The following is a 17,500-nucleotide window of genomic DNA, read 5'->3' on the forward strand; positions in this document are numbered from 1 at the left end:
TTCTTCTCCACCTCCATATCTACTCCGCCTTCGCCTTTTTTTCTTCATCACTTTTTCTCTACCATATCGGGTGGCCCTTTCGCGAGAGTCCTTAAAATCTACTGCCCCGGTGCATTAAAAAGTAATAGATTATAGTGTTGTGCGGCCACAACCCAGACGCGTGTCCTTGCCGTTGGTAGCGATCCTGTGCGACGATTAAATCGAAATAAATACCTACGGTATCTTTATCCTGAAGCTCCGCCTGTTATCCACCCTGATCGGGACACGTTTTATGTTCTACCTCTTTTTCCTATCCCTCCCCCCTCCCCGCCCCCTTCCACCATCACCTCCCATCTCCATCAATCCGCCGCCCCCTCCCACCGTCCTCCGTCCTGGCCACGTTTCTGCGTCCGTCCGTTTGTCTCTTCTTTATCCTCTGTTTATTTTTTTTTTTTTTTTTAATTTTTTTTTTCGTTCTCTCTCTCTCTGCCTCGCACTGTCTCGCTCGCTCATTTAATTGTCTTTTCGCACGTTAATGTTATTTCCAACGCGAACGTTGTACATAGGTATAGGTATATAACGGGCACGCGAAAACAATTTATTACTCGCGAATGTCGCACCATACTACTTTCTTCTTTTTTCTTTTTTCGTTTTTTTTTTTTTTTTTCTTTTTTTCAATGTCCCTTTTTTCCGCTTTCAATGTACCGTATTTAACTGAGAGATCAATTTTCATGGATAATAATGACAGAGTTTTTTTCCCTTTTTCTTTTTTTGCTCTATTTTTTTTTTTTTCTTTTTCCTCATTATAGACACCTCATATTCCTAGATTCGATATTTTTTTGAATTAGAGAAAAAAGTAGAAGAAACGAAAGAAAAAGAAAAGATGGAAAATCACAATCGATAGGTTAGGCCATTAAACAAATAATAAAACTTTACGATGTACTGATGTATAGAGAATTTAAAATATGAAAATATTCATCTATAATTTGCAATTTATTTATTTATTGATTCATTTATAATTCTTTCTTTTTTTTTTTTTCCTTTTTTTTTTCTCTTTACCTTCATAAATCAATAAAGTCTGTCGTTGTGCAATCCACGTAATGATGTTTATTTAATTTCAAAAAAGATCTTATGATTTTCGATGAATTAAAATGAATGTTTTTAACAAGAGACAGACAGACAGACAGACAGACAGACAGACAGACAGATAAACAGAAAGAGAGAGAGAGAGAGAGAGAGAGAGAGATATCATTCAGACAAAAAAAATATCATTAATTTCTATCTATCGTACGACACATATCTTTTTTCGTAATGTTATTCGGGGGAAAAAAAATTGTAGAAGAATGGAGTGGAGGGGGAAAGAATGGTGAAAGAGAATAATATAAGTAGAAAAGAAAGAGAAATATATATATATATATATATATGTGTATATATAAAAGAAAAATAAATAATAAGAAAAATAAAAAGTGGTCTGACTTCTTCCTAACCCGTTACGTCGCGTATCTGGGGAGGCTTAATTATCGGCTCGGAGCCATAGGGACGAGTCGTCGCGCGACACTCGACGTACAATTAACGAGCGAGTGTTTACAATCTAGTGCTTAGCGGACGGCAAGTGGCAATCAAGCGAGGCCAATTAATGAGCGCTCTCGCCTTCTCTCTCTTTCTCTTTTTCTTTCTCTCTCTTCCTTTCTCTTTCTCTCTCTCTCACTTTCTCTCTCTCTCTCTCTCTCTCTCTCTCTGCGTGTGTGTGTGTGTATGTGTATGTGTCTCTCTGTCTATCTTTTTATCTTTCAATATCATACCAGTGTCTTAGTTTTTTCGTGTGTACGTTACTACTTAAATTCCTTAATTCGTGGCAATTATGCGAGACCCAGTAATAAATTAACTGTTCTATTTCGAAGGAAGACAGTTTTATTTATTTTCATCTTTCTTTTTTTTTTCATTCCCTACTTCTTTGTCTGATGTTCGTACGAAAAAAAGGCAAAAAAAAAAAAAAAAAAAAAAAAAGAATAAAAAAGAAACGAATACATAGAAAAAAGAATTCTCTTACTAATCATTTGGAGAATTAATTGGAATAATTATTAATAATCCGACGAACGAGAGAAGATTACGTTCATTTTTTTTCTTTTCTTTTTTTTTTTTTTTTTTTTTTTTTTTTTATTTATTTATTTATTTAATATATCGAATCGGTATAAATAATTGACGAAACTGATAATTACGTATATGTGAAGGGTGTAAAATAAAAAGGAATAAAGTGAAAAAAGAAAAGAAGAAAAAGACAGGGAGAGAAAAAGAAAGAGAAAGAAAAAGAAAAAAAAACGAAATGTCAAATAGAAGAGGTGTATGTGTATATATATATATATATATATATGTGTGTGTATAAAATTGATCGAAATAAAAATAAAGAAAGGATGAAAGAAAGAGATGGAGTATCGTAAAGGAACGTACGTAACTATGGTTAGAAGAAGAGGAGTAAAGTGAGGTCGAGTGTCGCCTCGAAACGGCCGGATGCGCACTCTTCTGGTCAGCAATTAATAATTAATAGCCACCGGGCGACGAGGACGCACATAGTACATAAGAAAGAAAATAAAAGTTAAAAAGATTGAACGAAAAAAATTGTTAGAAAGAGATAGATAGACAGATAGAGAGAAAGAGTGAGAGAAAGAGAGAAAGTGAGCGGCGGCAAAGAAGAGGGGAACATTGTTAATTGATCGTGGTCAGGCTGTGCGAGCACTAATTACAATTTATAATTAAGCAGCTTAACCTAGCCGGGCCTCGAATGGCATGCCGCGGTTGCTCGACTCTCTCGCTGCAATTAATATGATTAATCGTTCCGCGAATTGTCTGCCAGAGAGTCTGACCGAGCCGCGCCCGAACGAGCATTCGAATTTAAAATCGGTTCCTACGATCTCACCGCGTTCGATGTACGTATATATGCATATATACATGAATACATGCATGTGTATATTAAATATATATATATATATATATATATATATATATATATGTATAATCTTAAATATATGAGAGAGAGAGAGAGAGAGAGAGAGAGAGAAAGAGAGAGTGAAGGGAAGGAAAGAGGAAGAGAGTCACATCGAAAAAGGCAAATTGATGCTCACTTTCGTGTTGGACGAGCAGAAAGTTGCTGATGATAATTCGAGGAAGTTATTACGCGTCGATTATTAGTGCGTTTCTTTCTTTCTCTCTCTTTCTATCCTTTTTCGAGTTTCGTTTCTCCTCAAGCCGTACCTTTTGATTAAGTTTTTACTGTCGTAGAATTAAAGCCGGCTCGCCTTTGACTCTCTCGCAATCCTGACACGTAGGATTCGTTTCAGGAACAACGGCGTTGGTGGCTTCATTTGCTACATGATTTTCTCATTCCTCCCTGTTATTATCGTTCCTCGTTTTCTCTCTCTCTCTCTCTCCCTCTCTCTCTCTCTCTTTTTCTTTTTCTTTTTTTTTTTCTTTCTTTCATTCTTTGCGCTTCACCGATTCGATATTTTTTTCTTCTTCTTCTATACTTCTGCTTCTGCTTCTTCTTCTTCTTCTTCTTCCTCCTCCTCCTCCTCCTCCTCCTCCTTTTTTCTCTTTTAGTTTTTTTTTCACGTTTGTCTGTTCGTTTATTTGTTTGTTTGTTTGTTTCTTTCTTTCTTTCTTTCTTTCTTTTCCCTTTTTTCTTCGGCACATCGTCAAGATAAATTAACGCCCTATGTGATTCTCATTAATTTCGTTCGACATACATGGATAATATTTATTGGATGTTAACACGTATATATCGTATATATGTATATATAATGGCATGAATTGTGATACAAGATTATTATTTCTTCGATAGGTTAATATATTTGTAGATGTTATTATTATTATTATTACTATTATTATTATTATTATCGTTGTAATTCATCGATCGACATTTCTTTCAGACACTTCGAACTGTTTTGTATTTCGAATTTTATTTTAACGATAATATCGGCTCTTCATTTTTGTATTAGAGGAGTCCATAAATTTTAAAGAGAGAGAGAAAGAGAGAGAGAGAGAGAGAGAGAGAGAGAGAGAGAGAAAGGAAAAGAAAAAAATAGAGGGAAAGAAAAAAAAAAAGAGACAATTCGATAACTTATAAAATCTCGAACGATCGAAAAAGAAGAAATCGAGAGGGAGGTAACTGTATTTCTACGAAGAAATATATATATATATATATGTATGTGTGTTGTGTACATAAATACACACACACATACACACACACATATATATATATAAATCAATGGTATATAGAAAATCTTGAAGAAAAATTATCTTTTTTCGGTACGAATCGAGATATAAGTTAGGTATGTGCAAGGAAAAATCCCTGAAGAAAATAAGATAGGATATTAGTGTGTAAATGAGAGTGCGAAGGAGGAAAAACAAGCACCCTCTCGATATTAACAAGAAATCGTTTCTGGTATCTAATGAAGGTACGTAAAGATCATCGAATGAACAGAATAAATATGTATGTATGTGTGTGTATGTGTCTGTCTTTGTATCTATGTGTAAATACGTATATTTCAAAGGTATTACACACAATTTGACGAACATGTGTTTATCTCTCTCTCTCTCTCTCTCTCTCTCTCTCTCTCTCTCTCTCTCTCTCTCTCTCTCTCTCTCTTTCTCTGTGTCTGTGTGTGTGTGTCCGTGTATGTGTTGAAATAACAGGAAGAATAGCGAAACGAGCACAATGCTCGAGAATAGTGCTGGTTTGTACGGGCAACGGCGTGCTCGGTGGATGGGGATGGTGAGGGTTGAAGAAGGAGAAGGGGAGTAGAGCGGTGATGGTAGCGAGAGGGGGAAGCTGATTGTATTTTTCCGAATCAATATCATTAATGTGATGCAGCAGAGGGTGCTCGATGAAGCCGCGATCGCGCCTTGGAAAAATTCCAAGCTCCGACCTTAATCGAACGACGATACTTTCTCTCTCTCTCTCTCTCTCTCTCTCTCTCTCTCTCTTTTTCCCTTTCTTTCTCTCATTCTTTCACCTACTCTTTGCCCCCCTCCTCTTCTTTTTCTCGAGCCTTTTTCTTCCGATTCCAAGGATTGTTTCCGCTTTTACGAGCTCCCAATACTCGCATCATCTCGAAGACGCTTAACATTTTCATGCGTACGTTTCCTAAACTCACCCCCGTCCACCCCAAGATCGGAAAATCGAATTGTTTCTCTTTCTCTCTCTCTCTCTCTCTCTCTCTCTCTCTCTCTCTCTCTCTCTTTGTATATTCCTTTTTTTTTTGTTTTGTTTTTTCATCAGAGCATTTCTCCTTCGCGCAATGTCGTACAACGTAACGCAACGTAAAAGCATTGAGGAATGATTATCCGTGTGTTTATTTTCAAAATAAAATTTAAGGAATATTTAAGTGAGGGAAAATGAAATCGTTCTCGATCTATGATTAATTAATATTAAAAAAATCTACACACGTATTGTGCATTTAACTGTGCCCAAGAAATATATACATATATACATATATATATATATATATATATATATGTATATTGATTTATGCTTCGACATAGGAATCGGTAAGAATTTTATTTTTCTCTTCCTCCCTTCTCTATCATTCATTCTCATTGATATCAATGAAAAATTTCGAACTCGAATTCGTTCTTATGTCAAACGCGTTATAAAAATCGATTGAGAAATTAGGACAATACGAGGAACGTGATACGAACGAACGAACGAACGAACGAACGAACGAAAAATAGATTGGTTCGATCTCGAACGAAGGTTTTAGGATTTTTTTAGAAAGGGTCCATTTATATTTCGTTTAGCTCGTTAGCCCGACTTCGTGATTAGATTATAAACATTAGAACTGGCCGGTATATTCGATATCTCGCGTTCTCGTCACGATTTATCGACTGCGGAGGTGCGAGGACGTTTCTTAGGTATGTAATTCATGAAAAGAATATTCAATGGAAATGGCCGGCCATTGGCAATGGATATGCTCGACGTGCACCACATTGCAATTTACACCGATCTAATCGCGGCTAAAGTTCAGGGCCGTACACACATAAGAATACTCTTCTTCTATTTATCTCTCTCTCTCTCTCTCTCTCTCTCTCTCTCTCTCTCTCTCTCTCTCTCTTATGTTTTTTCTGTCTACGTGCGTATAACATAAACTTCTCCTTCTTCTTCTTATTTTTCTTTTTCTTCTTCTACTCGTGAGATATCATTAATCAATGAAAACCAAGATCAATGAAAGATTTTTCATCGATGTTTGAACGCATGTGTGCACGAGACACTCGAGGCGATTTATGATGTCGCGATGATTAAAGTTCAGGGATATGCGATCCAAAGGATTTGCCTCGACAACTTGAACACCATTAAACATTAAACGGTTATTTCAATGAGAGAAACAATTTTCTACGGTTACACCTGCTGGGGATTCAATTTTCAGCTTTTCTTTTTTTTTTTTTTTTCGTCGTCTTCTTCTTCTTATCGTACAGTAAATAATTCGAAAAACATACATAAATTTTATTCCTTATTAATTTTATATTATTCATCGTCTCGATAAAATAATAATTATTTGTTATTAATGTTCATTAATAACGAATATCTATAGATTATTCATTGATAAGTAACATATATACACATCCACACACACACACATACATATATATATATATTTCGTTGTCGAAAAATACTCAAAGAACATTATTTATATTTACGTTACGATAGGACACGCGTACGTAAACGTTCTTACTGTTTTCGTACACACGCGAACGCGTAAACAAATATTTGGTACAGCTCAATAAGGCTCAGTTTTCTTGCCGACCTTTGAGGAACCGAACGTGTCAATGAGAATTCGTCGATCTACACGTTATCAAAATTATATTAATCGGCTTTTAAATGATCAAAATCTTCACGTTCTTTTTTCGTAAAAAGATCCTTTTATACGAACAGATCAATCAAGACAGTAGAGTAACATATCATAGATTTTAATTAACAAAAGCGTGCTTCAACGAAGATAAATAGGTAGACATAGACACACATACACACACTCACACACACACACACACACACATATATATATATATATACCAAGACGCATTTGGTCACGAAATTCGTGACATGGCGAGGTTAAAGTCCGATATCAGGACGTAGTCACACCTAAAACTAACGAAAGGAGTAAGTAAGTAAGTAAGAAAGTAAGTAAGAAAGTAAGTAAGTAAGTAAGTAAGTAAGGAAGGAAGGAAGGAAGGAAGGAAGGAAGGAAGGAACGCTTTAAAAAAGGCCACGGTTGGTTATAAAGACGAGCGAGTTGAATTATTAGCGTCGACGTAATGAAATTTTCTTGGGATTACAAGCCATCCCATAGCTAGGTGGGCTAGGCTAGGCTAGGCTAGGCTAGGCTACGTTACCTAGCTAGCTAGCTAGCTTCTCGCAACCCGGTGCATCGTCCTTAAGTCCAAAAAGGAACGGCCAATGGCTGCTCCGTGTTACACACCTTCCTCCTGATCTTCTTCATCGTCTTCTTTCAACGACGAGTAACCGACAGCTCGCACCCCTTCCTCCTTCTTGAACTCGTGCGAGTTAATTAGAGACCACGTCGATACTTACACCCTCTCATACCATTTCATCCATCTCTTTCTCTTGGTCTCTCTCTCTCTCTCTCTCTCTTTCTCTCTCTTATCTCGCTATCGCTCTTTTCCTAGATACTCGTACGACTAAGAACCCCCCCCCCTCCACCACCACCATCACGTAAGACGCACAAGAACGACTACGATGACGTCGAAAAAGGAAAGAGAAGGTCCCTTTTGAAAAGGGCGGCTCGCGCTATATCTTTCTCTCTCTCTCTCTCTCTCCCCCCTATGTCCTCTCTAAAAGTCTGCAACGCTTATTAAAAACATCGAGTCTACCACCAACACGCGAAATCTTCAACATGAAATGTGTCCATGTGTTGGTATGTTGTATCGTGGAACGCGACATGAGAAGTTAACTGTACAGATATATATATATATATATATAGATGTATGTGTGTATTATATATATATATATATATATATATATATATAATACTCGTACACGTAGATACTGTATACATGTATACGTAGAGAATATGGCGAAACTCGAGGAAAACGGTGGACAACACACATCGTTTCGATGGGTTGGGTAAGTTGTGCACGTTGTGCCCGTGCATCGGGGTTAAAGTCACGGCTTATTACGTTCCTGCGAGGCACCCACCACCACCGGGATTATTAACTTTTGCAATTTTACGCACGGTACTTGCCAGCCTGGACGCGCCACCTTGAGCCTTTCCTACGAGTCTATTTAAATATAATCTCTTCCTACGCGTTTAACTATAGTTGCGTTTACTACTCGCGAGTTCTTAACTGCGATTGATTCTTTATTTCGTGTTTTATTCCTTTCCTTTTCTTTTTTCTTCTTCTTTCATTCTTTTTTCTACGCTCCCTTCCCCCCACCCACCGCCCCACGCTCCCTCCTTCGTCTTCTTTCTTCTTTTTTAACTTCTTTGATTTTTGTTTTTTGTTTTTTTTTTTTTTTTTTTTTTTTTTTTTTTTCCCTCGTTCAATCTCATATACTTATTTTTACGAAGCGATCGTTTGAGTCACTATTTTTTTGTTTGTTCTTCTTTTTTTTTTTTCCTTTTCTTTTCTTTTTCCTTTCCTTCCTCGTTTCGTTACTTTGCACTTCAAATCTCTCAATTAGCGTTTACATTTTGAATAAATTATTTATAGTAAGATTACATCATCGTTATTATCACCGATGCCATAATTAATATCTTTTTTTTTTTCTGATTAATTCTATCTATCAAAATCGCCGACGGGCCAGCTGACATTTTACGAATGTAATATTTCGCATCTTCCTTCTTGTTTTTCTCCCTCCTTTAATGTTTCTTTTTTTTCTTCCTCTTCTTCTTCTTCTTCTTCTTCTTTTTCTTTCTGTTTTTTTCTTTTTTTTTTCTTTTTTTATGCACAGACGAAAAATATCGACCTTATCGTTGGAAATTACGTGTCAATTAAGCCGATAAATCTGCATCGCGTTTTAACATCTCTCGTAGAAGAATCGGCTTTCTCTCTCTCTCTCTCTCTCTCTCTCTCTCTCGTTCTCTCTTTCAACCCCTTTATATACCAGTGTAAATACTCCGCGGCACAGGAAATTGTTGCAGTGTAGCATGTCACGGTTGCGACTACAATTACGTTATCTTCGTTTGTAATCGTACGAGCGTACAACTTATGTATATACATTATATATATATATATATATATACACGCATATATATAGAGAAAGAGAGAGAGAGAAAGACAGAGTTACATATATATATTATATTACACATCACTCCTTTTTTCACGGAACAATAGAAACTACGAGTTAGTACACGTATTTATCGAGCACGTATGATTTTACGTTTAACCGAGAAAGAGGAAACGAAAGAGAGAGAGAGAGAGAGAGAGAGAGAGAGAGAGAGAGAGAGAGAGGATCAATTTGTTCGTCGAAACGAACTTCGTTTCATGGATTCCAAGTCTTCGAAACCCTTTTACTAGCCAACGCGTAATTATTTACAAACGCGTTTTCGTGGAAGGAAGTGGCTTACGCGTTCCACTACTGTCGATCGATACTACCAACGAACCTTTCAAAAGTACGAAAGGGCAAAGTCTCTTCTTCGTAAAAGATTCTCTCTTTTTTTCTTTCTCTCTCTCCCTCTCTCTCTCCCTCTTTCTTTTTCTATGCGCATTATTGTATGTATGTATGTATGTATGTATGTATGTATGTATGTATATTACTTTAGATTCATTTTTAGATATCATTGATGTATAAAATTCATGTGTGACTTTTCGACGATCGAATAATATACTCTCTCCCTTTCACTTTATTTTTCTCTTCAGGGAGTGGATAGAGAATTGGGGGGAGAGGAGGAGGGATGACGGGCAAGGGATAAGAAGGAGAGAGAGAGAGAGAGAGAGAGAGAATAGAGAGGGGTAGATTGACGGAGTTAACGAGACGTCATAAGGGCTGAAATATAATTGCGTCAAAGGTCTATATAACGGGAGTAATCGTACGAATCGACTGCATTGAGTTCTACGTACCTTAGAGAAAAAAAGAGAAAGAGAGAGAGAGAGAGAACAAAATTAGTACCTAAGAGAGAAAGAAAGAAAGAGAGAGAGAGAGAGAGAGAGAGAAAGAGAGAGAATGGTTATAAGGCAATGAAACGAAATTAAGCAGAGAAATAATAATGTTATATTGAAGGGTCGCCGTTTCTCATATATATATATATACAGGATATATACGTAAATACACATATATATATATATATATATACATACTTACGTGGATATTTGTGCGCGTGCATCATTTTCAGGCGAAATATAGGAACGGAATAAGGTATAGGAAAGGCTGGTTGATGACCAAAACTCATTCCTAATTGCGAGGGATTACAAGGTGTCCCGCTGGAGGGCCTTTCCAACCGCAAAATGAGTGTGAGAGAATGAGATAGATAGATAGAGATAGATAGATAGATAGAGAGAGAAAGAGAGAGAGAGAGAGAGAGAAGGAGAAAATTCTCACTCCACGATATCTTTTCCTTCTCGTATCCTCTGCGGTGACCGGACCCTTCGCACATACATACATACATACATACATACATACATACATACGTACATACATACATACACACACACACATACATATCTACGTGAAAACAGGGAGTAAAGAAAAGGTCTAGTCGGTCAGGACATGTGTCGTGCTCAAGCATCCGGAAAAGCACACTGAGTTATCTAGGATCCGGACCAAAATACACGGAACACCAGCGGTGAAACGCGCGCGCGAAAAAGTCACCCTTATCTCTCTCTCTCTCTCTCTCTCTCTCTCTCTTTTTCTTACACTATCTCGCTATCTCCGTTTCTTTTTCTCTTTTTATCTTCTCGCCTTCGATCTCGTACGATGCAAGATCCCGTCGATTTTACCTGGACGACGGCCAGCTTTATCGAGAAGTAACCATCCGGTAAATAGCTTCCCTTTTTCTAAGGCTCCTTTCTAATGTTTGCTTCTCGTTATTACGACGATATCGAGAGAAACAAAATTTCATTCTAATTTTCTATACGTCATTATCTATAATAAGAGATAAATTGATACATGTAAAATGTATGCAAGTATTATGATTTATTGATCGAGTCTCGTTTACATATACATGTGTATATATACACACACGTGCGCCCGCGCATATATATATATATATATATATATACATGTATTGCATATATACATACATATTGATATTTTAACGCAATACTATATCTATGTAGAATAATTTTAAGGTTCGAATTTGTCCGTGAGGAAACTTTTCTGGAAGGTGGGTTTTCACTTTTCTAAAGCGTCTTTTATAGGATCGATCGAGAAAAAAGTCAAATAAGGGAATCGATTGGCTAAGAGTATTGGCGTAGGTTGAGAAAACAGGAGGTATGCTTTGGGCGGCTACGGTTATGAATACATTATATCTCCGGTTCCAAGGGATGCTGGCACATGCGCCGATGGGGTGACTCCACCCTGTCCTCCACCGAGAGAGTTGCTCGGCCTCCCGCACCCTCTCTCTCTCTCAATTTCTCTCTCTTCTCGTCTCGTCTCGTCTCGTCTCGTCTCGTCTGGTCTCGCTCAGTGCTAATTATACATGCGCTAACCAAGCTCCCTTCCAACGGAACTTACTCTTTCTCTCTCTTTTGATTGGCTGGAGCCTAGAGACCCGTGAAACTTTCCTGTCTCTCTGTACGATACCGAGTCTCGCTCCTGCTTTCGCTTAATTACGCGGAGGCGTTAACTAACTTCACCATCCACTCGCTCACTCTCGTCCTCTCTCCCTATCTCTTACGAATCTGCGAATCTGCAACCCTTTTGCCTGCCTTTAGAAGGCGTCGATCCTCGTTGATTGGCCAACAATCTCATCCCCTCGATTTTCCTCGGTATTCCTCCAACGCGTTCTTTAACGCGCTACGGTCAACTAACGATACAGTAAACTCTAACGATTTAGAGTATACAGCACATAATGTAATAAATTTGTCTGACCGTAGATATATCAATTACTTATTCGCGTATGTCATTAAAGATTATACGAAATTCCAATGAGAATGCATTTTTTGTAGATTGTAATTCTTTTCTTCGTTTTTTTTTTCCTTCTTCTTTTCTTCTTTCCTCTCTCTTCTACGATCCCAGCTCCTATTTGAGTTTTTCCGAAATCTTTCTTTTCTCTTTTTCTTTTCTCCGTTTTCTTTTCTTTTTTTTTTTTTTTCTTTCTTTCTTTTCTTTCTCTTTTGAACGGAGACAGTTCTATTCTCTTTCGTGAATCATAAGGAGATATAAGATTCAACCGGACTACTAGATGCCATTATTTAAATTTGCCGACGAAAGAACGGTAGTTATTCTTACCAAAGCGCAACCATCGACCCCGATCATAAATCTACTTTTCAAGGATACGAAGTCGGCGTCGCGAATGCAAAATCGTCGACGAGACTTTCTTGCGAAGAATGAAAGAAAAGGAGGGAAGGAAGAAGAGAAAGAGAAGATCGAGAAATAGGGAGGAAAAGGAAAGAAAAATACAAATAAATAAATAAATAAATAAATAAATAAATAAATAAATAAGAGTAGAATAGGAAGAAGGGGAAAGAGAGATAAAGGATCGTAAAAAGGATGATATAAATGTTATAAGCGTTTATTCTTATTTATCGCGCGATTCCTCTTCGCGTTTATACGCTAGTAAGGAGTTTTGCTAATTCGAAGTAGAAAATGCGAACAATAAGAGAAATTTCTCATAAGTCTTATGCGATACGTAATGTATAAATATAGATACAATGATAAATCCCTTACCTTTTTTTTCTTTTTAAGACGTAAACGGAATAAAGTCCGCAACTTTTCGCAAAGAGGAATTTCCATTACTTTTAGATCGTATTAATCAACAGCGATCCTTGACACAATTTTTCTAAAGTAGGTAACTGCCTTAATCTTTAAGAATCCTGTATATATCTATATATATATGTATGTATGTATGTATGTATGTATGTATGTATGTATGTATGTATGTATGTATGTATGTATGTATGTATGTATGTATGTATGTATGTATGCATGCATGTATGTATAGTAAGAGGATAAAAAGGAAAGCATCGATTTGACAGTGTTAGTATAATATCTATAGGATTTGAAAATTACGAAGGCACCGGAAGTTCGCTAGCCGAGGTCAAACGTTGCTCCGAGATTCTGTCTTTTTCTCGATGTCGCGTAGGGATAGAGGGGTGATGATGGGGTAAGCGGGGTGGAAATGAGGAAGACGAGCTCGTGCCGAGGCAACGAGATAAATAAGAAGTCTTGAGACGATTACGAAGAAGAAAGAGAAAGAGAGATAGATAGATAGATAGACAGACAGATAGACAGACAGACAGACAGACAGATAGATAGATAGATAGATAGATAGATAGATAGATAGATAGATAGATAGATAGGTAGATATCTAGATAGATAGATAGAGAAAGAGGGATAAAAGTGGAAGGGGTGACTGAGGGGAGAAATCGAAGCTCTTTTCCCTTCGCGGGAGGCCAAGAGAGCCGCGAAACGCGGATTCGACAAATCGAAGAAGTGTACCCCTCTCTTCGTTGATACCAAGTGGTAGGGGCTAAGACGAAGAAAGAGACAGATAGATAGATAGAGAAAGAAAGAGAGACAGAGAGAGGGAGAGAGAGGGTGGGTAGGTGGAAGAAGGAGCGGGTACGGCTTCGACGCGCAGGCCCTATGCAAAATAGCTCGGCTGGTGGGGTGGCAAAAGCGAGTGAGACCCCCCGGAGCCGTGCGACGGGGCAAACAACCCCTTAGTTCTGCCGTAGCGCCCGCAGACGCCCCCACCACGTGTGTGTCGCGCGACGACACCGTCCTCGTCGACGTCGTCGCCGTCGCCGTCGCCGCTGCCGCCGCCGCCGTCGTCGTCGTCGTCGTCGTTGTCGTCGTCGTCGTCGTCGTCGTCGTCGTCGTCGTCGTCGTCGTCGTCGTCGTCGTTGTCGTCGTCGCCGCCGCCGCCGTCGTCGTCGACGACAGCGCCACCGGATATATAATAATATCGTGCTAACAACCGCTTCTTTTTATCTCCTCGCCGACACGTCGCTGATATAATAATATTCTATTTTTGTCTACTGTCACTATCTCTATATATCTATTACTATCACTATCGCTATCTCTCTTTCTTTCTTATACATTACATATCGCGTGTTAGTTTTGTTTTTTTTTTGTATTGTTTCACACACACACATATATATATATATATTTACGTATATTATTCTCTTGTCAATATTGTTTATCATATATATATATATATGTATATATTTATATATATGTGTATATATACATATACATATACATATATATCGTGTGAAGAGGAGGAAACGTGTGAGGAAACGGAAGAGGGACGTGCTTTCAAGAGAGAAGAATCTATGTGAGGGATCATGAAGGATCATCGAACGAAGATCACTAAGTCTGTAGGTAGATCTCATCGTCATCGTCATCATCGTTTTTGTGATAGTTCAGTGAAATTAAACGAATCCTTCGAATGTCTATCTGTCGCTCATTCTTTCTTTTTTTCTTTCTTTATTTCTTTCTTTTTTCTTTCTTTATTTATTTATTTCGTTCTTTCTCGCAAGTTTTCCGGACAAAACTTGTGACTCCTTGGAATAAATATAAACGTTTAGTCCGAACTTAACTTCGATTTCGATCGAACGTTTTCCTCGAACTTTCTCTCTCTCTCTCTCTCTCTCTCTCTCTCTCTCTCTCTCTCTCTCTCTCTCTCTCTCTCTCTCTCTCTCTCTCTCTCTTTATATACCACTTACCCATAGTGCGAATGATTTTAATGTCTCTCCTCTTCTTTGTTGCACTCGATATAAGTATGTATATGTACGTCAAGGCGTGCTCTTACCGACGGTTATTACGGTAAAAGGCTACGGATTAAACTTAGTTTGGACTAGTTTGTATCGATGTGTTTCACATACGTACGATTCGTACTACAGTTTTCTTTCTCTTTTTTCCTCTCTTTTTTTTCTTTCTTTCTTTCTGTTTTCTTCTTTTTTGCCGCGCAAAAATTACTCCATTCGGTACAGGTAGAGGTAATTTGCAGTTTTAAAGAGTATATGTGTATGTGTATATGTGTGCGTGTGTGTGTGTGTGTGTGTGTGTGTGTGTACGTATGTGTGTTTGTCTGTGAGAGAAAAAGAGAGAGAGAGAGAGAGGTAGAGGGAGACAGATATTTCCGAGTCGTCAAGTTCGATCGATATAGATATGATAAATTGTATCGGATCGTATCGGATCGGATCGGATCGAGGAAGAAATGTTTTCAAAGAGTTAACATGGTCTATTTGTTTTTTTTATTAACTTCCTTCCTATATCCCACACCTTCGTTCTCTTTCTTCGATATATATATATATATATATATATATATATATATATATCGTGAATACTTATGACAAATGTCGCTATAGATTAGAATGCACGAGCATAGTTACTATTTCACGATTAAAAGTGTAAGAATCATATGGTAACCGAGCGAAAAGTTTTACTAGAGCACAGTAAGTACCTATGTCTTTCTCTCTTTCTCTTTCTCTCTCTCTCTCTCTCTCTCTCTCTTTATTTCATTTTCTTTCTCTCTCTTAACGAGATATACACACACAAATATTTATACATATGTTACATAAAAGTACTTACATACATACATACATACATACATACATACATACATACATACATACATACATACATACATAGCATATAAACGTACATAAATCGTTATATCATTTAAAATTAAACGAATGCTACGAATTTAATGAAAATTTGTCAAAACGTCATTTTCTTTTTCTTCTTATATATATATGTATATGTATATGTATATATATGTATATATTTTTTTATTTTTATCTAAAAAAAAAAAAAGAAAAAGAAAAAGAAAAAGAAAAAAGAATAATTATAATATTTTCATAAAAGCCGTAATTATCGTACGATGATGAAGAATTATCGTTGAAGAGGGTTCTCGTCCGGCGCAGGTGCGCATGAAACGGAAAAGATAGAAAGAGAAAGAGAGATAGATAGATAGAGAGAGAGAGAGAGAGAGAGAGAGAGAGAAAGAGAGATGGAGAAAGAAAGATAGAGATAGGAACGAAGAAGTTGATTAATCGGCGATCGATGAACGCTCGTCGTTACGACCGCTCGCGATTACGTCATCGTCATCATAATCGTGCTCGGCCTTCTCTCATTAATTACTTATTAACGGCATGCCACGAGGTAATTAGAAATGCAAATCGCATGGCTCGACACCCGTCATTATTTCCAGAAACGATTTCGCAATATAATACCATCCTCGAGTTCTCCTCCTTCTCCTCCTCCTCCTTCTCCTTCTTCGTTTCCTCTACTTCGTCATATTTCTTATTCTTCTTCTACTTCTTCTTCTTCTTCTTATCCTTCTCTTTCACGATTTCCTCTTTCGTTTATTTCGTAACCAACGTGAAAGAGTGGACGAAGGTGAAAGGTCGAGACGAAAGACGAATCGTCTTTGGATGGATCGAGCGTCAACCTCGCGATTTAATATCCTCCCGAACGAAATTTCCTTTACATCGTGATATTTTATGAATGACATTCTCCCCCTCCTCACACACTCTCTCTCCCCCTCTTCCTTTCCCTCTTTCTTTCCCTCTTTCCCACCTTTCCTTCACACCTCATGCTCTCTCTCTCTCTCTCTCTCTCTCTCTCTCTCTCTCTCTCTGTCTCTCTCTCTCTCTCTTTCTCTATCTGTCCGTCTGTCTCTTCCTTTTTCTCTTTTTCTCTCTTCCTCCTCTTTCCCTTTCTTCCTCATTCTCTTTCTTTTGACAAGGAAGGAGAGGCAAGATTTATTTTTTTCTTTTTCTTTTTTTTTTTTTTTCCTTTTAAATCGTTTTTGCCTACCTCCTTTTTATCTCCTCTTCTTTCTTTTTCATCTCTTTTTTCTCTTTGCTTTTTTTTTCTTCTTCTTTTTTTTTCTTTTTTGTTGCTTTTTTTTTAAATTCTCTTAACGCGTCTGCTGTCAAGAGGAGAACGTTCGAACGTTCGTGTAAATTATTTGTCGGTATAATCAGCCATTCCACGTGAGAGAGAGACGATTTGCGATACTCGATATGGCCATTAATAAAAACGACGAGGGAAATTTAATAATCGTACGTAGAAATGTGTCAGACGAAGGAGAGAAAGAGAGAGAGAGAGAGAGAGAGAGAGAGAGAGAGTGAGAGTGAGAGAGGGAGAGAAAGAGAGAGAGAGAGAGAGATTGTTTTTACGTGCGAATTTTCTTTCATTTCTTCTTTCATAATCTCTCTTTTTCTTTTTCTCTTTCTACATATATAAAACTATATATACATATATATATATATATATATATATATATATATATATATATATATATACTATATACAAAACTATATTTGTAAATATATAAAAAAAAATATATATAAAACATGATTGAAAACAGAATTATATCGTACGAGTGGGAAAAAT

The 17,500-nt window shown here is 37.3% G+C and overlaps 1 protein-coding gene across 20 annotated transcripts in view; it reads left to right on the forward strand.

Moving 5' to 3' along the window:
* The window catches only part of LOC124948700 (zinc finger homeobox protein 3), a 402,750-nt gene that overhangs the window by 123,529 nt on the left and 261,721 nt on the right, over window positions 1–17,500 (forward strand). For 4 of the 20 annotated variants that reach the window (XM_047492694.1, XM_047492697.1, XM_047492698.1 and 1 more), the window contains exon 1: window positions 14,282–14,472. The exons of the other annotated variants lie outside the window; for them this stretch is intronic. The gene's annotated coding sequence lies outside the window, so the exon portion shown is untranslated. Of the gene's footprint in view, window positions 1–14,281; window positions 14,473–17,500 lie in introns of those variants that run through there. 20 annotated transcript variants of the gene reach the window in all.

This window comes from Vespa velutina, chromosome 4 (genome assembly GCF_912470025.1).
Source record: "Vespa velutina chromosome 4, iVesVel2.1, whole genome shotgun sequence".
Classification (NCBI taxonomy): Eukaryota; Metazoa; Arthropoda; class Insecta; order Hymenoptera; family Vespidae; genus Vespa; species Vespa velutina.